Source organism: Pelodiscus sinensis, chromosome 4, assembly GCF_052426305.1.
Source record: "Pelodiscus sinensis isolate ZL-2025 chromosome 4, ASM5242630v1, whole genome shotgun sequence".
NCBI classification, from domain to species: domain Eukaryota; kingdom Metazoa; phylum Chordata; order Testudines; family Trionychidae; genus Pelodiscus; species Pelodiscus sinensis.
Genome location: NC_143055.1, coordinates 86608883 through 86630027, shown reverse-complemented (window position 1 = coordinate 86630027; position 21145 = coordinate 86608883). Strand labels below are relative to the sequence as shown.

The 21145-nt window shown below is 39.6% G+C and overlaps 1 long non-coding RNA gene across 2 annotated transcripts in view; it reads right to left on the bottom strand.

Annotated features, from left to right (window-relative positions):
* Positions 1 to 20859, bottom strand: part of LOC102455721 (uncharacterized) — a 116962-nt gene extending 96103 nt beyond the window's left edge. Inside the window, exon 1 of one of the 2 annotated variants that reach the window (XR_012903835.2) lies at positions 20703 to 20859. This is a non-coding gene — a long non-coding RNA (uncharacterized LOC102455721). The remainder of the gene's footprint in view (positions 1 to 20702) is intronic. The other variant, XR_012903837.2, reaches the window with a different exon arrangement.
* Between the last annotated feature and the right edge of the window lie 286 nt (positions 20860 to 21145).

Here is a 21145-nt window from a genome sequence, read left to right as displayed (position 1 = left end):
TTTTCATAAAAGTATTAAAATATTAAGGCCCACACCTTCAGCAGGAGCTATACCAATTTACACCACCTGAGCATCTGGCCCTACATTTAGTCCTCATTTGTAATGAAGAAGGAAAATGGCTTTACAACTTAACAAGACGAGAACAGAAAATGATGTATGGATGAACAGACAGCAGTCGTAACTGAACAAATGCTAAATTACTTAGAAACATTTTGTGGACATAAATGTGAGTTGTAAATGAATCCCAGATGAGTGTTACAATCAGAGCTACCACCATGATTAAAGTAAAGTGCTAGTAATATGCCCAATGACTGTGATTGCCGTTACATAGAACTGATGTTTAGAGTCCACTAGAGATAAAAGTTTTTAACATAATGTGTCTAAAGCCTTTCATATTATGCCTTTGACAATATTGTTAGTTAATATTCTTACAGAAACAAATTGAATAGCAGAGGTAAAACAGCAATAGTCCCAAAAGGCATGATCTACCTCATGGTAAAATCCATAATGAAAAGGAATGTATCCAGAGTGAGAGAAGTGACATTTGGTTGTTTTCATTTAATAAAGTAAATTCATTAATTTAGTAAAATATTTGGCTGAATTTTTACAGTAGTCAAGACATGGAATGTAACATTTTCATAATTATGTGTGTTATACATATGAGCTTTATAACAATAAAAAACCAGATACATTCATACCCACCAACTTACACACATCTACCAGTTAAAGATAAGCAGTATAGTTCTATGGGGGGAAAAAACCATATACAAGATGAACAAGTGTATACAATTCTACAGGACTTTCTGGCTGAAGAAAAAAGCTTTTTTATTTATGGTAGAATGTGCCATATTTTACAACAAAAATGAGACCCATGTTCAATTCCATATCTCATCTTTTGGGATCATAGATTGTGTGTCACTGTTGGGCTACAGATTGTTTGCAACTCCAGGAGCTTATGGCAGAAAATAAGCTGCACTTTGACTCAGAGTCAGGGTATGTCTATACTTTCAAGAGAGGGATACAAATGAAGACATTCAAAATGAAGACATTCAAAATTGCAAATGAAGCCAGAATTTAAATATCCCGTGCTTTGTTTGCATAATCACATTATGGCGCTATTTTGAAATAACTGCATCTTAACAGGGTCTTACTTTGAAATGGGTTCTCTCGAAATAGCGCTCTTGAAATAACTGGCAAACCTCATTGTATGAGGAATAAGGGTTATTTTGAGATAAGGGTTCTCTCAAAATAACCGTGTCTAACAGCATGTGTTATTTCAAAATAGCACCATAATGCGATTATGCAAGTGAAGCATGAGATTTAAATCCTGGCTTCATTTGCAGTTTTGAACGTCTTCATTCGCATCCCACTCAGAAGAGGGTGCAAGTGTAGACATACCCTCAGAGTGACGGAGGTACTGTGGTAGGATTTTGAGCCCACTGCAACTTCTCAAAGCCTCTTCCTCCTCGTGGCTGAAATGGGAAAGCGATCCCATTAAATAATGTATATGAAGTGCAATGAGAGTTCAAATATTAGTAGAACCAATAGTTGGCCTTGGCAGAAGTGGAAATAGTTTGATATCCTCGCCTCTAATGTTATGCTTAATCCAGTAAGCCATAGGGCACCTCACTATCTCCTCTAGTACCACCATACAAAGGAAAAGTTTCAAGCAACAGATTTTATCCCCCCACCCTCTCTTCTAGTAAACATAGTGAGTGAAAATATTTTGCATGGCATTTCCTATAGATATTCCAAAATTCCAAAGTTGTATTTTATTATCACAGATGTTACCCAAACTCTAAGGGTACAATTACGGCTACACTAGACACTTTGCTGGAAAAGGCAATGCAAATGAAGCATGCATTAGCATTTTCTCACTTCATTTGCATAATCTCTTCTGGTCCCTTTTTGTGCAAAAATAAGCCGTGTGGACGTTTCCTTTTTTGCACGAAAACTTTTTTGCTCAAGATCCTTATGCCTCTCTCCGGAGATAAGAATCTTGGACAAAAAGGTTTGTGCGCACACAAACAAGTGTCCATAGTTTGTTTTTGCACAAAAAACCCTTGTGCAAAAAGGGACCAGAAGAGATTATGCAAATGAAGTGCAAGGAAATGCTAATCCATGCTTATTTGCATTGCCCCTTCCCTCTTCCACATAGGCTACGTCTCCACTGGCCCCTTCTTCGGAATAGCCATGCTAATTTAGAACTTTGGAATAGGGAAATGCGTGGGGGATTTAAATATCCCCCACGGGATTTAAATAAACATGGCTGCCGCTTTTTTCCGGCTTGGGGAAAAGTCCTCCAGAATAAAGCCCTATTCCCTGAAAGTAGGAATAAGATCCTCCGGAATAGAGCTTTATTTGTGCCAGTCTGGAAGCTCTTTTCCAGCTTTTCCCCAAGCCAGAAAAAGCGGCGGCCATGTTTATTTAAATCCCACGGGGGATATTTAAATCCCCCACGCATTTCCCTATTCCAAAGTTTAAATTAGCATGGCTATTCTGAAGAAAGGGCCAGTGTAGACACAGCCCTAGTGTAGTCATAGCCTAAGGGTATCTCTCTACTGCCACTGAAAGTAAGCGTGCTTCCCAGCTCAGACTAACACAAGCTATCTCTGCTCAAGATAGTGAACAAACAACAGTGCAGCTAGAGCAAGCATGGACAGTTATTTGGGTTAACCAGCAGTGTGCGAACTCACCCTGACCTGGCATACATACTAAGGTAGTTAGCCTGAGCAACCACCCTTGCTACCCTGGCAAAACTATATTTTTATTGCACTCACTGGAGTGGAGCTAGCATGTCTGTCTAAAATGGAACTGGGAAGCATGTTCCAACTTGCAGTGTAGACATATCCTAAAAACAGTCATTTTTTCCATAAGAGGACTTGCTTTTCTTAGGAATATTTTATTCGGTCTTTTTTTTTTTAATCAAGTGTTAACAGACAAAATGATAGGCTAATGAATGCCACAGTTGCTTGCATATATGCAATACAGAAATGATCACTCCTGGGGTTTTCTTCGTAAGGGATAAAGGAAGTTCTATCTTCTGACAAATGAAAGTGATACCTAATTTATGACCATCAACAGGAGCACAAGGACAATGTTCACACCTGCTTTGGCCTCTTGAAGTATTAAGAAACACTATTCTTCAAGTTCTTTGCAACAGAGCTTTAAAGGAGTTTGGGGAATGTGGGGTATGCATTTTCACCCATTCCTTTTTCTGTCAATGGCCTCCACATCTTGCACAAAGCTATTTTCTGTTCTTAGTGGGAGTAATCTGTGCAAGGAGCAGGATAAACCAACTAGAATACATGGGCATCTTAGCACTTTATTACCAGGGGAGGGGCGTGCGCGTGTGCGCACGCACACAGCTGGGAAGCCATTATTTCTGTTTCCAGGCACTAGCTGGAAATATAGCCAATACAATATGCAAAGTACATGCAATGTGTATTTTTCCCTTCAACACTTAGGTAACAAACTATTTTAGATGACATATGTGAAATACTAGAAGTGCTTACAAATTGCAGGAGCAGAAGATTGAGTTTGCTTAAAGAGCTGCTTGTATTTATGGAAAGCTATGAAAAATATTTTGTTTACATTTCTACTCATTATTTCTTGTAGCAAAAGCTTTTAGGGAGGAAAAGGGTGCGGGAAAAGTAAAGCTGTGCGAAGGGCAGAAACTCCATTTTGGCAATGATTTTGGCATTTCAAAGTCTGGCTTCGTTCTAAATAGGAACAAAATCCCAAATTTAAAGTTCTCTACCAAAGTTAATTCTGAAAGTATAGTTTGGGATCAAAACATTCAGTTTTAATTTAATCTTTGTTTTTAATGTCACACTAATATAAATTCAAAATAAAAATGTGGAAATTAAGTCAATGCAAAATATAAACTAGAACTATATCCCTACAGAAAACTTCAAAATGGGACATTTCAGCACTTCTGGAATTGTTTAGTATGGTTTCATTTCCTGATTGTTCTCCAAAATTAAATATTTGGCAAACTTGACACCATTTTGCCAAATGTTTTAGTTATGATGAGCCTCATTCTGCAACTGAAAATTGTCTGACCACAGGTTAACAGGTCTAGTTATAATATCCACATTTCCACAATAAACCAGAATTAAACCAAATTAAGGATTATGCATCCATAAGGTTAGTGGGTGAAATGGCATTCACACTCTTAGAAATATAAATCCAGATTTCCTGAAAATGTGCACAGAATAGAAGTGAGAAAGACAAAATTGTTTATTCTTGAAAGACTTTCAAATGAGTACTTAACTATATTAACTAGCACTTATGAACAACCCTACAATAAAAAAAAAGAATTATATGTGGAAGAGAAAACATCAGTAAAGAAAGATTTCAGCATCAAGTTTGCAACAGAGTCGTTAAATGAATGCAGCTTTTAAAAATGACATACGGCAAACATGTTAAGTCAGTCCTTTAATCCTCTAAGAAATCAAAAGTTACTAAAATGTTAATGAGAATGCATATTAACCCAGAGAAAACAGCACATGGAAGAAACTCCATATAGATTGCGTGCGCACATAAAATATTTGTATTTTCTCAAACCTATAGAATATTTGTGAAATAAGGTGACAGGTACAAAATAATTGTATATAATTATAATAATTTTATCTGCTGTTGAAACAGCAGGGTTCTCAGCAGTAAATGGAAGTACGAATAATTATTTCTTGCCAAAACAAATTCAACCTCACATTTTATCATTCCAACAGTTTTATTAACAAGATAACAGCATTTTGTTCCTACGGCTTTGAAAGCAGAACCATGTGAATTAATAGCTAATTCAGATTTGAAAATTAATGAGCTTTCCTTCCTTGATTTCCCCCCAATTTTCTTGAACAGCATTTCCTTTAAATAGTCTCTCACATAATGCACAGTCTTAAGTCCCAATCAAGTAACAATGCAGTCTCGTTAGTCTTTGTCACCTCAATCATTCATGCTGCATTTTAAACAAGCAACATAAATTGCTGCCATGGGAAATTATTTTGGAGTTATGAAAGAAATGTGCCAGCTTAACTCTAGTGTGTTCCTGAAAAACATTTTAGACTGGAAAAATGTTATGGGCTTTTCTAATTACTTCTCCCCTCCCCTGATAAGTGTAGGTTACTTTTCACATGTGTTAAATGCTAAATGGCCTAACTATATTCTAAGAGCTGTGTGTGCAAGAGTATGTTTTTTCCATAGAAGTCATTATGTTAGACATTTTAAAGGGTACACTAATGTGATATGAAATTGTTAACAGAAAATCAGGCAGTAATAAATCTGATGGAGAAATAATTGCACAACTTTATTTCTGCACTTTATGAAGAGTCAAACACAGTCACATCCTGCACCACCTAAATCAAACAATATTTGGAATATGCCTGGAATGGGAGCAAGATTAGGCCTGTGTTTGAGTTACCGATTATGCAAGTTCACATCTAAGTGAGAATTTCAGAAGATCAGAAGAAGTCTTATGCACCATTTAAATCCCTCTTAAGTCTTACTTTGAAAGCTGACATCACTTTGCAGAGAAAGCACCTAGAAGGTATGAGAAGACTTATAAGGCCTTGGACTAGATGGGAACGGGATGCACATATAGCATCTAACCAACTCTGTACAGCTTCTCCAAGAACAGTAACAGCAAATTTATATTAGAGTACCCCCTCAATGTAGATTGCCCTCTGGATTAGCGCCAAAAAATCATACTGCCGAGAAGCAATAAGAGGAACATTGATAGGCTATAATAAGCACAAACGCTAGAGACCTTCATCCAAATAACCAGTCTCCTGGAGATACCCATAATGCATCTACATCCTTGCAGACTGTAGAGTGTTAAGGATGGATCCTGCAACTTTATTTCATAAAGGAGTAAATTCTCTGAAGGGAAGTATAGAATGACAAGAAGGGTATTACATAAAATGTCCCTTCTCCCGGTCATTTAATTGTGTTTTACCATAGAAGGTATGAACTTGTCTATAGCCTGATAAGTATTGGCGGGTGTCATGGCTCCTTTCCCACTCTGGCATGATAAATGCAGAAGTGGGAGCCAGCAAGTGGACCTCAAAACCTTATCTACCAGGCTTTGGTATAAAACTTCCCTCCTCCCCTTCCCCCCCCCAAAAATCTTAAAACCCTAGATTTTGGGGGATAGAATCTCCACTGCCACCACCCAAATAAAGAAACCAGGGAGAGAACATTTAGGAAAACCTCATCCCTAAAGTAAAAAGCAGGATAGCACTATTAACCAATATCAGGTTAATAAAAGGAAAAAGAGAGAACTCATCACTACACGATTCCTGTTGCAACAATGATTAGATGGAAAAGCAAGAAAATATAATGATGCTGTTTGGCATGCTGTGCACACAGACAGCGCTGCACATGCGTCGATCGCGCTGTGTGGCTGTGCCATCTTGTAATCTATTCGCCACAGGTGAGTAGATTACACTAATTGTCGAGCCCTGCTCATGGAGAAACTCCAGTGGCCTAGAACTTAGTTACAAAAGAAAGCCAAAACACTTTTTAAAAGTGCACAGACAGCAGATCCCATACCCAAACCATAGAACAATGAAACCTAACAGATTTATCTAAACTTTACCCTACTTACAGAAAGTGAAGAAAGTCTTTTCTTGGAGGGAGACCGTGTCTGTCCCCCTCAATAGCCAGAGAGAACTGCCCAGAACAAACGAGGGAAAAGCCAAAAATTCCTTTGTCCCAGTTTGAAATTCCTACCAACATTCCTATTGGCCACTCCACCGGGCTAGGTAAGGAACATAGTTAACCCCTTAGTTCCCAGGAGGCTGGCTAACCCTCATGATCATGACAGGGGGTTAGTTCTCAAAGAATACGTTTTTTCTGTCTTGTTTTAGTCCTTAATGTTCAGTTTAATATTTGTACAAGATTTTGAATAGTTAAAATCCCATTTAAGTACTAATTCAGCAATAATATATGGTACAGGTTGGACTTCCAGTTTGACAGACAAGGGGCGGTCAATACCAGACCCTCTGCTGATGGACTCCTGGTGTCCCTCTGCAGACTCCGTTGTACTCTCTGCCCCCCAAGTTCACTGTTTTAGGCTCCATTCCCACAGTGTGCTGGATGAGACCATGTATTTTCCCAAGTTGTGCTGACTTCAGTTAGGATTGTAAAATTAGGACCTCTATATGTTTCAGCCACCTGTTACTTCTTGCCTTTAATGGGTAATGGGAGGAGAAAAAGTGGACTAACACAAGCATATTTTTCTATGGTTTAATCTAAGTGTTCAATAAGGAATGGTAGAAATCCATCCACCACCCCTTTATTTTTATTTTTTGCAAGGAAAACATTTATCATACATTTGATGAAAGTAAAACTGCTCAACTTTCCCACTTACAAACTAGAAATGATAGGAAACAGAGCCTTCTATGAAGGGAGTAAGTGACTCAGTCTTCATCTCAGCATTTAGAGCAGGGCAAATCAACTTTGGAAGCCCCAGGGGCCACAATTATACTCACAGCACATTGAGGGCCGCAACTTAAGTGTGGTTGCATATAGATGCAAAAATATATGCAAATCTTTATATTCATGCCTGTCCATGTGAAAAGCTAAGGCAAGAGTACACAAGACGCAGGCCCCATTTAAGTCAGTTCTGCTAATATGAACATAATGCAATATTTACCTGATTCCCACCCATATGACAGCACTCTTAATGAGTAATGACAGTCCAGGAATTTAACTACTAAAACTCATATCAATAGAAGACCATTATATCGACTACTTTTTGTTTTAGCTCCCATCCGCAGGCCACAAACAAACGGGCCACGTGCTGTGTAGCCCTGATTTAGTGTATTTCTAAGGTATCCACTAAGGGCTCAAAACTTTCCTATCCATTAGGTTATATACTGTGGATCTGTTAGGGTGATGTTTAATGGGGGTTTTCTAGTGTCATAACATAGGTCTGTCCACTAACAAGCTGGCAAGAATTCAAGTAATATTTTGTGATGAACCTTGAAGTTTTGACACTGCTTAGAAGTTTTGACACTGCTTATAACAGATACAAATCTTGTAAAAAAAACCAAGACACACTAAATAATAGAATTTCTGGAAGAGTTTACTTGTATGCACAATCCCAAAACATGTGTGTAAGTCTTCACCCTTAGACTCAACTGATTCACTTTAAGTGAATTCCAATATACAAAATACTTACTCCATTGAGCAACAGCACTCAGACGCAAAAAAATATAAAATAAAAAAATTTAAAGATGTGTATTTTTATTACCAAATTATTTGTTTTTTTCCCAGAAGCGTTTAGCATTTCTGCCTCCTTATCCAAGCCAAAATTCTATAGTAAACTGAATAATAAGTAAAGAAAATTTCAACCCCCCCCCCAAAAAAAAAACCCCTACAGTAATTAGGGATGTCATTGGTAAACCAATTAGCACCACTCTTATTGAGTGATATTTACCAGTTATCCAGTGGTCCTGCTCACAGCCTGGCCCAGCAGGCCCCACGCACACCTGTTACGAATAACCATAATACTAAACATTACAAGCTAAACAGACTAGGAAACAATGATTAAAACTCAGAGTTGTAAATAGGAAACTGGACAAATCCTGAGAACTACTTTAAAATTTACATTCTCTGCCTTCCATTCAAAACTATAGATAAAGTTCTGACTACTACAGTAAAACTCCAGTTGTCCGGCATCTAATGGTCTGACACTCCTGATAGTCCCGGCATCACCTGGAACCAGGAAGTGCTCCAGGCAGATGGACAATTAGATCTGCTCTGCCCCAGGCTTCTCCGAGTCAGCCACTGGTCAGTTTCAGTAGAGGCCTACTTGGGGATGCCTGGGGCAGAGCAGCTAGGGTGCTGTCAGGTTGGTTCTGCAGTGCCACCCTCCCTCATTCCCCCCCCCCCCACCCCAGACCTCTCATAGCCCCCCCCCCCCTTCCAATAGTCAGGCATATTTGATAATCTGGCACCCCCGGGTCCTAAAGGTACCGGATTATCGGAAGTTTACTGTAGTAGACTAACTCAGCTACCCGCTGAAGCTAACAAGAAAAACTTAAAAAACAACAAATAATCTAATAGCACCTTAAGACTAAATAGTTACAAGAGGCAGATAAGAACCATTAGCACCTTCATTGTTTGGTTCAAATGTAGAAGATAGTGTGCAAGCCAGATGATATCCCAGTTCATTCCATCTGCATAAGAATTAAACTTGTGAATTAAGTTAAGTTCCAACCTTCTGTGTATTTTGCTTGCAAATATACATATTTCTGCACATCCAGAAATATAATCTATGCTATCATGTGTCGAAAGTGTCCGTCTGTTATGTACATTGGACAAATGTCTCAGACACTTCGCCAAAGAATCAATGCCCACAAAACAGACATTAGACAGGATCACAAAGAAAAAACAGTTTCTTGCCATTTCAACCAGAAAGGACATTGTCTCAATGACCTAATCACATGCATCCTACTTCAGAAGACATTCAAATCTGCACTTGAAAGGGAATCCTCTGAACTGGCATTCATGCAAAAATTCGATACTCTCTGCAGGGGGTTGAACAAAGACCCCAACTACCTTACCGATTACAAAGATAGCTTCCCCAATTATCACCTCTAATACCATTAACTCACAGACATCTCCCCTTCCCCACCTCTAATATCATTAACTCACAGGCATTTACCTTCCCCCCCTCCTCCCGCATCCCCCCTCTGTTCTGAAATGTGATTTGTCCTTTTCATGTGTGTTCATTTTTTTAAATTGTATCCTTTGGTATATATGGTTGTGACTATTTTCTTCCACTATTTGATCTGAGGAAGTTGGTTTGGCCCACAAAAGCTCATCTAATAAGACATCTTGTTAGTCTTTAAAGTGCTACATAGTCCTGTATTTTGTTTCAGCTACACCAGACTAACACAGCTACATTTCTATCACTAAGAAACATATGGCACTCTTGGTGACAGGATACTGGTGTTGATGGACCCCGATGTGATCTAGTATAGTTAAGTTCCTAAGTACTTTCAGAGGAAAACTTACAAGACTTATTAAAATGTCTTTGTGAAAGAGAAATACAGTATCTTTACATAAGACTTAGCAATTTTAATTGGCTTCACTTTTAATTAGTTAATGATCCAATTCAGCTGTGATCAAAGCACAACAGCCAGATAATTCAGGATAGAAAATTGAGTTAATTTACTTAGATATGATACTACTTGCCTAATGACTTTTTATTTCAATGATGTTTCAATTAGTTATTAGGTTATTTTACTCATTAGACCAGCAGAATTACTTCAGGCAATTAATGTGACTTGCTAAAAAACAACCTTTTTTCATGGTGCTATCTTTAAAATAATACTTAGATTGTAAGAGATCTTTATGGAAAAAGTAATTAAAGGCTAAAGTTCGATGAAGTTGGCCTTTGTTTTTAAATAAAACCCTTCCAAATAATAATGTAATCAGGAAAGTTATTCTCTGATACAACATGTCCGTTTCAGAGAGATCCCTTTTTGAAGCCAGTTTATCCGAGAAATTCAACAAGTAGTCGACAGACAAGTTTCCCAGTCCTCAGGTTTGGACCAGTCTAGGAATACTTTTTTTTTTAAAAAACTAGTTCTGTGATTATCAAGGCATTCTCAGATGAGTAAATCATAAGGTTACCTCTAGTGACAGCTAAGAATCATCAGCAGTATCTAAAGACCTCTAGTTAATGCAGTGGTGACTTAGTTGGAGTCTGATCTAAAACCAGATGCACCAATTCATTGAGACCAGGAACAGGCAATTAATGTGCAAGGTCTCCAAAGTTAAAGTTGCACTATTTTCCCTTAACCCCCTAATTTTGACAATTTCTTCATTTGTTTGAATTCAGGATTTTGGGGGTTTAATTTGGGACAATTCAAGTAACTAGACCTTATTCCATGATACATTGCTGTTATAAAATGTGAATAGTTTCAACAGTGATTACATGGACGATTGCTACCATTTCCAGATGATAGCACACCTTCCAGAACATAAGCTCTCCCTTTAAGTACATGAATGTTCAAAAGCAAGCTCTTTCCCTCATCCCCAAGTATCCCAAGGCTGCATGATTATATTTCCCCTGGGTGGGTAAAAGAGGGATTCTACAGCACTAGTGAGTAGAGTATATTTTCAGACTCTGCCCCAACCCGTCTTCAAAGTATGAAAAGACAAAAGGCCAATTTACATTTTTCTGGTCCCTATCTAATGTCCATGAAGTCATAAGAATGGGTATACTTGGTCAGACCAAAGATCCATCTAGCTAGTAACCTCTCTTTCAACAGAGGCCAATGCCAGCCATCCCAGGAAGAACAAACAAAACACGCAATCAAGTGATCCATCCCATGTTGCCCATTTCCAGCTACCAGTGCTGTAGATGCTAGAAACAATTCCTATGCATGCTAAGAATGTTAATCATCAACTAATTGACTAATCGAATAGTCTATGCATTTTGCATTGACTATTTGATTAGTTGATAGGGGACTTCCTAGGGACTGACCCCTGACTCCACACAGCACTGCCTCTTTGAAACATTCCAAGGAGCCTTACACCGGGCTCCCTGCAGCATTTCAAAGTGGCAGCACCACAAGGAGCCCAGGCTCAGTCTGCAGCTGACCCCAGGCTCCACACAGCGCTGTCACTTTGAAATGCCACATTCAGCCTGGGGCACCCCAGCTGGTCCCGGGCTGCACACAGCGTTCCAAAGTGGCAGCACCGGGTGAGCCCAGAGTCTGGCCCCAGGCTTCAAGAGGCACTGCCTCTCTGAAGTACTCTTCTTCCCTGCCTTACTGCTTTTATCTGATAGTCAATAGGATAGCTTCCTCCCACCTTGCTATCTATCTGATAAGCATTTGCTTATCGGATAGTCAACTAACCCATCACATCCTTAATGCATGTTGGAAAGACTCACTGAATTCAATGAACCTTGGATCAGGGTCTTTATGACCAAATTCTGGATTTACACAAATGAAAGAAAGACTAAGATAGACAGACAGTGTATCTTCTGATTGAAGCAAATTTAGGGGGGGGGGGGAAGAATCTTACTCCTTTGTTCATTTCAGCTTTTCTGTATTCCATACTGATGTGCATTTGAAGGGCTTATGAAAATAAAACAAAATAGTAAAACGATTTCATCTAACAAAACAACAACTTTTTCCTCTTTGCGGTGTCCACCAACAGAACAAATTTGGAAATTAAAACAGATAAGCCTTTTGCAGATCAAAAAAATCAATGTCCTTTTTAAGGATATTTTAGAAGTACTTAACTGGGAAGCATTTCCATTTAATGCCTATCTTTAAACAGCTTGTGAATATTTCTGGGCTGAAGCAATTAGTAAAATTCATCCTTCTTTGACCCTGTTGGTATGGTAACAGGGTGCAACCCTTCAGTTCTCTACAAAATATATTTATATTCTTATTCATTTGCTAATTGATTACTATATAGCAACCCTAATCCATTAAAGGACTGTTTATCTTGGCCCAGATTTTTAGAAGCACAGCTCTCCTGTAGGTGTTAAAATAAGTGACTAGATTTTTCAGAAAAGCAAGTATGTTGGATGCCAATTTAGTGCATCTTTTCTGAAAGTCTGGCCCCTAGCACACAGAGCAGTCAATTCCCGCCAGTTGCTGTACATGGATGCTGCAGTGTGAAAATATTTAATATTTTCCAGCATATGGTTGAATGGTGGTGTTTGAGGGACTGGGAATTCTCTCCATACATCAGTATCTCTGCATTCAGTAGAGAATTATGATACACAATTTCTCACCAAGACCCATTTTTCTCTATTATAGCTGCTACTAATATTTTTCCAGGTTAAAAGAACAAACCTTTGGGTGTGAACTTGAGAGCAGGTCTTCCCCTCCCAATTCCCATTCAAGGAGTGTCATTTTATCTCCTTGTCCTTTACAGTATTGGGTGCCTCGGTGGTGGTTTGCAATTACCCATTCCTCAGGAGTATTAACAGCAGTGACTCTTTGGATTCAAGGAAAAATTAAGACAGAGCTGCCACCTTGTGAAGTCCTGCAACACTATTTTTAACAGCAGAGAAGTCAGGCAAATACTGTCTTCAAACCACCACTATAGTCTAAATTCTTTTCTTTGCCCATCTTCTCAGAAGATGGGACCTGGGGACCCTGGTGGTCTAACCTCAGTTTTTCTTGGAGGAGGTAGAGTACTGATCCCACTACAGGGCTTCTTTAATCCCCACATACAGAGATGAGGTGAGCATCTTTTCTTTTCCCACCCACAAGACTCTGGGTTGTTCACATGTTCACAGACCATCAGGCAGTTAGGGACAAGTTCCTCTCCTTCCTTGTAGTAATCATCCATTATTTGGGCATTTCCCACCCCCGATTAGATGTAAGGTTTTCAATGCACCATAACTACCTCCATGTCCCTACTTGCCTGGACACACTTACATCAAAATGCTCAGTGTGTTGCCTCTGGTAAAAGTAGAAACAAAGCTTATATCCTCAGCCTAGTGGTTTAGGAATTAATTTTCCTTCAAGTCAGTAAGTCTCCTTACTCCCCTGAAGTGGAAAACTGTGTCACACCTCTCTCAAGTATTTATTGGTGTACTCTTGTGAAGGTATCTTGAGGTATTGGATATTTCTCTTGGATATTGGCAGAGGGAAATTCACCCCACACCTTCCTGTCACCTACTCCATTCGCATGTTGGCTCATTTTGCTGGTCTTGGGCAACCATGGGGTTATCTGCCTTTAAGGCCATAATATGATTCCACAAAACAAGGAATAGGGAATGGTTGACAATACTCCTGCAGCTGCTAGTGTTATATACCCAGGAAGCGTCCGTTACAAAAATCTATGCCTTAGGTATAAGAGACTTTTACAGCAGGAACTTTAATCCACATTTCACACACTTGGAGCATTTTATGGTTTTCACTACATGGAACTAAATTATAGTCTTAGCAGCTCCATTATCTCTTCATCAAATTAAAGTCTCTCCATTAACTATTACCTTCCACTGGACAACCAATGTATAGGAACTTGAGGGGCATAATGGTTTGGGGTATCAATGGGTTAGCATGACCATTATATGCAACTGGCAGACTGGTTGCGCGACTCCCTCCTTACATAGATTCAGTCACATAGTGAACTCTGAATTGGGGTGCAGATAGCCTTTTCTACACTGTGTTGATCCTTAGTGGGCTTTCCTGGGCAAAGTGATCAGCTCACCACATATAGTGGAATCACAGAACTGGAAGGAACCTTAAAAATCATCAAGACCAGTCCCCTGCATTCATGGCAGGATCTAGAAGATCCCTGATAAATTGTGTCTAACCTGCTCTTAAAAATCTCTAAAGAGATTTGTGCACATATGGCACTATGCTTTCCCCCACCCATCCTGTGGCTTCTTGGAAGTGGTTTTCCTGTCCCCTCAGATCAGTCTTAGTTTTGTCCTGATCCTTGTGCTCTTATCCGGTTCCATCTCTATTAGGCTCTCTCTCAAACCCAGCCCACATAATGGACTGCCAGTTTCCCTGTTATAGCAACAGCTCTATGCTCTGTTTATTAAGCTTGATTTTAGGTTGGGGTGACAGAGTGTATTGTACTATCCCTATTAATTTGTTGGCCTCATTGCTTTTGTATTGTGTCAGAGATTCTCTCAGACAAGCCCTAATTTAAGCTGATACCTCAAGATAGGTCAAGTCCCCTTTGTCCCTTATATGCTTTAGGGGTCAATTTAAACTATTAACAAAGCTTGTTTACATAGTCCATCACCTTTAGAGTCCTTTGTCCATAAGAGTGGCAATGTCCCGGTTCAATATACATCCCATTTCAAAAGCACTTAGAAATTCATCCCCGTCATCCCTCTCCCTAAAGTACAAAAGCAATTTGGAATCTATGCCACTCACTCACAACATAGGGTCTGTGTCTTCCCCTACTGGATTAAGTTTTTGCTGGTGCAGTCTCCCTCACCATGTCACACTGATACTGATGTTTACCGTGATTGCCTCTTTCCTTCTGCTGGTATGCCACATATTGATCTGTCCCTTTCTGCAGGCATTTGTTTTTCCCCTTCCTGCCCCCATGCTGGCATTGCCTCCCCCATATGTAAGCAGCTGGGTTTTCAGACACCATGTTGCTTTCCAGCTGCTGTTTCTTCTGCTCTATGCTCCAATTGTCAATCTGTCCACAGTTCTTGTTGCAATGGTCAGATTGACAATTAGATCATGATGAATTGACATTGGCTGCCTCTATCAACCACTTTCTGGGCTCTCTCCAGGGAATCAGCGCCAAGACTTCTGCCTGCTGGATCTCTAACAAGATAGGTTTGCCCAGAGAGCCTGGACTATCATACCTCTTCTGGTAATCAGAATACCACCAACTAGTTGTGTTTTTGTTCACACTTCAACATGAGCTGCTTTTCTCTGAATCTCTCAATTAGCCTTTCTTCAGCTGTTCATGACTCATTTCCCCAGGTCTCTTTGCTAGTCCCATGACCCAAAAGACTGAGACATTGTCTAGTTTTTCTTTGCTATAATACTTCCTTTTCAGTGCTGTTGGCACTTAAGATAAATCACTCTGCTATATATCCTAGACAAAATCATCATCTTTGTGTCAGCACCTGTGTTCCTCCTCCATAGTCTCCCTCTCCCCTTCCTCCTCCATAGTCCTCCTCTCCTTCCCCCAGAGAAGCCACTTATAGGTTTCCAGCTTTCACCTCTCTTGGATAGAGACCCCTTTTTCTCCCTCTCCCTCATCACTGGTCTTTAAGGCTACACAGTTCCCTGAATACTCTATTATCCCCAGCAATCCTGGTTGCCTAAAATACAGTTTTTATCCTTTCTTTCTCTCCAGATATTACCAGCAAATTATTAGCCAGCAGTTCTAAGTTATATCACAACCTTTTCTTAGCAAGTACATTTACTCCTAAGGTGAAAGCATTACAGAGCAAAGATTAAGAAAAGAACCTGCACACATGGTAAAAAGGCTTGAGTTCTAATGGGAATCAATCCTTCTAAACCTGTCATGTCCAAATGCTAGCCACATGTGGCTATTTGGCCAGTTGAGTGTGGCTACTTTGTTGTAGCAGAACCACTGCTGCAGAACTGGTTGGACACCACAGTTAAACCCACAAATGAGTCTACACACACACACACACACGTCTTAGATTCAGAACCAGAATCCAGCCTGGATAGTTCAGACATATTGCTCCAGTGCTCATGCCTTTTCATCACCAGTCTCTGGAAACACACCCACTTCTCAAGAGCCTAACATCATACAACTGATCTTTGATTAACCAAAGACAGAGCATTTGCATTAGCTTCTCTGTAGGTGTCCCCTAAGGAATCCACTCAACACTTGTCACAGAAGTCTCATTTTTTCCCCCTAGCATAGGCATCCCACTGCACTTCCTCCAAAGGAAATTTGCCCTACAATCTCATCCTACAGTATTGCATAAACATAAGATAGCATGGTATTTTAACTATATTGCAGAAAATTGCCCTGTTACAACACCATCCCTTTGTTTAGGGGGATTCATAGGATTTGTTCAAAGAGTAATAATCAGTGAATCCACAGCAAAGACTGAATAATTCTCAAAGGTGGGCAGGTATTTACATCTCAAAAGAAAATTAATCCACATGCCTTTCTGCAAGATTACCCATTACCCAATAATTCTGTTTTACAGTCAGTTTTAAATAGACAATTTTTCCACTACCTCAGACACTTGCTATTTTTGTTTCAATATATTTAGGTTTTGAAAGAAGACACTGCTTTGGGGCCAAATTCCAACAATACAGTACATTCTGTGATTAGCATAGTCTTAGCTCTATTACTCAAATAAGAGACAAATTGCACTCCCGAAGAGAAGCAAAAACCTGGAGTATTGCAAACAAACAAACTCAACTTTTTTATTTATTTTGCTTGACATTAGACACTATGGATTTAAATACTCTTGTATTTTTCTAAGAAATCCTGCTGGGTGAGGGCTGTAGTTATAGCTGTCAGATGACTAAAGCAGCAGAGCTGACAAGAGGTTTTGGAGGAAAAAATGAGTATCATTTAATTCCTTCAGAAGCACTGGCCTGAAATTAGATTGGCCTTTCCGTCTGAAGTGCCTAATGAGTCAATTTATTTGGTCTTGTAATCAACTGCATTTTTAAAATATCCCTGCCCTGAATTTTAAAAGTTTCAATTAAGTCTTAAGTACTTATCACATTCATTTTACCCACACTTAGGCTTTCATTGGACAGAATGGAAATTTTACCCTTTAGGATCCAAGAGAAACAAACACAGCTGACCATCTATAAAAGTGTTTGAAAATGCAAAGGAATAAAATCATTGTGCACAAAGTATGTAAGTGGACAAGAATTATAGAATTAGAGCAGAAAGAGGGTGCACAGGCTAGGGCCCTAAACTAAGATATTGTAGACCAGAGTGGAGTTTTCTGCTCCACCTCGTACCTTGAATATGACCTTGGGTAAGTTGCTTAGTCCCACCATGTGTAAAAATGAGACTTCTCTATCTCACAGAGGTATTTCGAAGATAAATACATTAATTATATGCTAAATACTAATTTAATGAGGACCAAATAAGGATCTTATCTAGACAGAAATGAACAAGTTAATTTAGAAGGAAAGAAAACTAAGTTATAGACGACAAGAAATATTGATGAAAACAGGAGATTGCTTTTTTTTAAACTGGGCAGACATGCACACACACACACACACACCCCCCTTTGTGCATGTGCACTTCCTGCATGTATATGTGCAATGAGCATATTATGTATATGTGCAATGAGCATATTATCAGATCTGATCCTTACATAGTGAAAGACTTCAATTGAACAATTAGGCTACAAACTTTTCTATAGCTTTTTTTATGATAGGACATCACAAAATGATTTAGGTCAGGGGAGTAGAACCTTTTTTGGTGTGTGCGTGGGGGGGAGGGGAGGGCCACTGGCTCACAGAAAAACCAGGTGGGGGCAGCACACAAGTGAGAAGCAGAAAAAAGAAACCCCTTACTGTGGTCCCCAAATGAGAGAAAGAAAGACATCCCACATTCCCTTCGCATACCAGAGCGTGGGGAGGGGGGCAGCCTAGTAAATGTAGTGTGCTCCAGCACTATGGGGTGGGGGGGTGACTGCTGGGTGACTGGAACATCAGCACAGACTCCCCAGTATCGGAGGGTCTGAACCATGGGTGCCAGATGCAGGCAAGCCAAGAGGTTCCCCACCCCTAATTTAGGGGTGTTAAAAATAAAGCAAAGGATATAGGATGGTGCAATTCCCAAGAGAGTGAATCAGTTAGCTGGATGATGGGGGGGAATCCCAGTTTTGAAAGCTCTCTGCCTTGGCCTAATCCTTCTCAATTGAAATCAGCAGTAAAACAGTCTTTGGCTTTAATGGGATCAGATTAAGGCCAGTGCTGAAAACCTCAAACATGGACCAAACCTACCATCATTTATCCAAAACCACCCATGAGCTCCAAATATTGGTGAGGCTCTCATAACGTGAGTTTTGCTCAAACTAAAACCTCATTATCAACAAAGACTCGCAAAGACAAAGCCATCCTATAGCCTCTTTTTACCCATCGCTGTTTACATCAGAGAAAGGCCACACTGGAACCAGTTTTATCATCCTCATATCAAATTCTGAAGTTTCAAGTTCAGAATCATCAACGATTCCACTTGAAGCTTTTCCAACATGCTATTTCTCATCATTATGAAGGTGGCCAACTGATTTGGATGTGAGAACTGCTCCAATGCCATGCACCGTATTATGCAGATAACATTAAGATTCCAAAATGTTAATGTTAGGTCTGTGCTTGTTTCCCAATTTAAAAGCGCTTGAAAATGAATAGCCACCTTCCAAGCCATAGAGTGTCATTCCACCCTCAGCATTGCCCTCCCTTGGAAACTATTATGTTTGTCTTGAAAGTAGCCTGATGACCTTTTATTCCCTCCTACCCCTTCCTTGAACTTCAAGAGGCAGTTTGCTCCTCCCATTCATCTGAGTAATAAGACAGCAAGCCTACTCCCTAAAGTTACATTTTAATTTCTCTGTGGATAGAAGCTGGCTATTCATGTCATTATGAAAAAAAATCAGAAACACCTTTGAATCTCATCAACTTCTCTTTCCAGTCCTTTAAAGCAGGTTAGGTATGATGAGAGAGGCCTGAGAATACACCATTTATCTGGTAACCCTGTTCTCAATAGTAGGGTGTAAAACATGCCTGACCTAATTATTCAGAAAGCATCAACAGGACCAATGGTCCCTTCCAGTCCGAATCTAAGAAAGTAAGGTGTTTTGTCTCATATACATTCATGTACTCTGGTTTGTAGATGGGGTACATGCCCAGGCTCTCTCTGGATGATTTATGAGCCCTAATGAAAAGCTTTGTGCATACCACTACAGCTGATACACTTTTAGCAAGAATGGAAAAAACATTCACCAGTCAAAATATTGACTAGATATCTGGAGGAATATTCAGACCACCAGAATGCAAAATATTCATACTAGTCACTAAACGGATTGTTTGCTTCACCCATGATTTGCAGGGCCTAAAAAAAAAAACAAGTTACACTTGAGACGAGAGATAATTAACTACTAGAGCATATATATGGGGCAAAAGTTTGCTTGAGGTCTTCCATGAAGTGCTGAAAAAACAATCTGATGGACTCCTGGGAGAAGGAATACATCAGAAGTCAAATACACAGCTTTAAAGTACACACAGAACTGTGCCTTAATTGAAAAGTAAACAATCATCCTGATTACAAACACAAAGCTGGTTCAAGAAGCTAAAACCATATAGGCTGATTGTGACCCAGAGCAATAGCCTCTTTAGGTTATCATTCAAACTAGTGTTTATGGTTTCATTTTGAAATCATGTTAGTTAATTAGAAGTGATTAATTATTCCCAGCAAGTGAAAGATTATCATCTACTTGTTTAATATGGATATTCTGTCTCTCAGGGGTGATGAAAGCTGGCTGTTTCAATAATATATTTTATAGGCAAATTGAGAAAATGAATCCAAAATGTTATATTGAATTTTTGATCGATACAAATTATACTGGATGGATAAAAAGCATCTAGTTCTTACTCTGGTACAGATGTAGAGCATAGGAAGTGCTGATTCAGTTAAGGGAAGAAGAATGGGGTATGTCTTGAAAGTAGATTTAGGTTCCAAACCAATGGAAGCAGATCTTAAAGATGTAGGTATGGGTTGGATTTCTTTCTTTTAATTAAGGAAGTTCTAATCAGCACAACAATCAGCGTGTTCATTTGTTCGGAGATAAATTGGGTTAAAATTCTTGAGGAATCTGAATCAACGTTCTCCAATGTAAACTGTATTCACTGCCAGAGACGTGCTGCTGGAGGTGTGGCATGTTTAGAATGACTAAAACAGAAAACAAATGGCAGGGCAAGGCACAACCTTTAGAACCAAGACATCTGGATTTATAGATTTATACATGGCAATTTTACTTTTCCATTTGCATTTTTCCTGCACATTTTGAAACTATTTCTTTTTATATTTATGTAAAGTTATTCTAAACATTGTAATAGGTTTTTTAAAAAGTACCATTTACTTCCCTGCAGGGGCCATCCCAAGACCCTTACAAAACTTTCATGTGTAAAGCTCTTAAGACCTACTTATGAAGTAGTTAAGTGAACATTACCACCCCCAACTTTACAGATAGCCTATTCACCACAGTTTCCTAAGTGACTTACCTAAGACTACAAAGGGGATCAGGAGCTGCTGATTCTCGGAGCTCATCTCACTCTATGAGAGGTGAAAATAGAGCGGTGCACCCAGTAGTCAGCTTCAACAAGAAAGGGGCCAGAATCGTCAGCACCAGGGGAAGATAAACTGCTAGTGACCAATCAGCTACTGGATGAGCAGCCTTGCCAGCTAGTGCCAGGCTCTGAAGCCAATCAGCAATCCCCAGCTGGCCAACCAGACAGACTGGTGAGATTCCCACTATCATCAGTTTGGTCCAAATCAGCTGTTTTCTCAATGAGGAATGGCTGCAGTTCCCAGCCTAGTTCGGATTATAGGCAGGTGAGCCTTTTTTGCAGGAAGGAGGAGTTTGGCTAGGCACACAGTTTCTCAGCTGACTGGAGGGAGACTCTGTTGGGCAGGCCAGCAGCTACTTAACTGGGGGAGGGGGGGA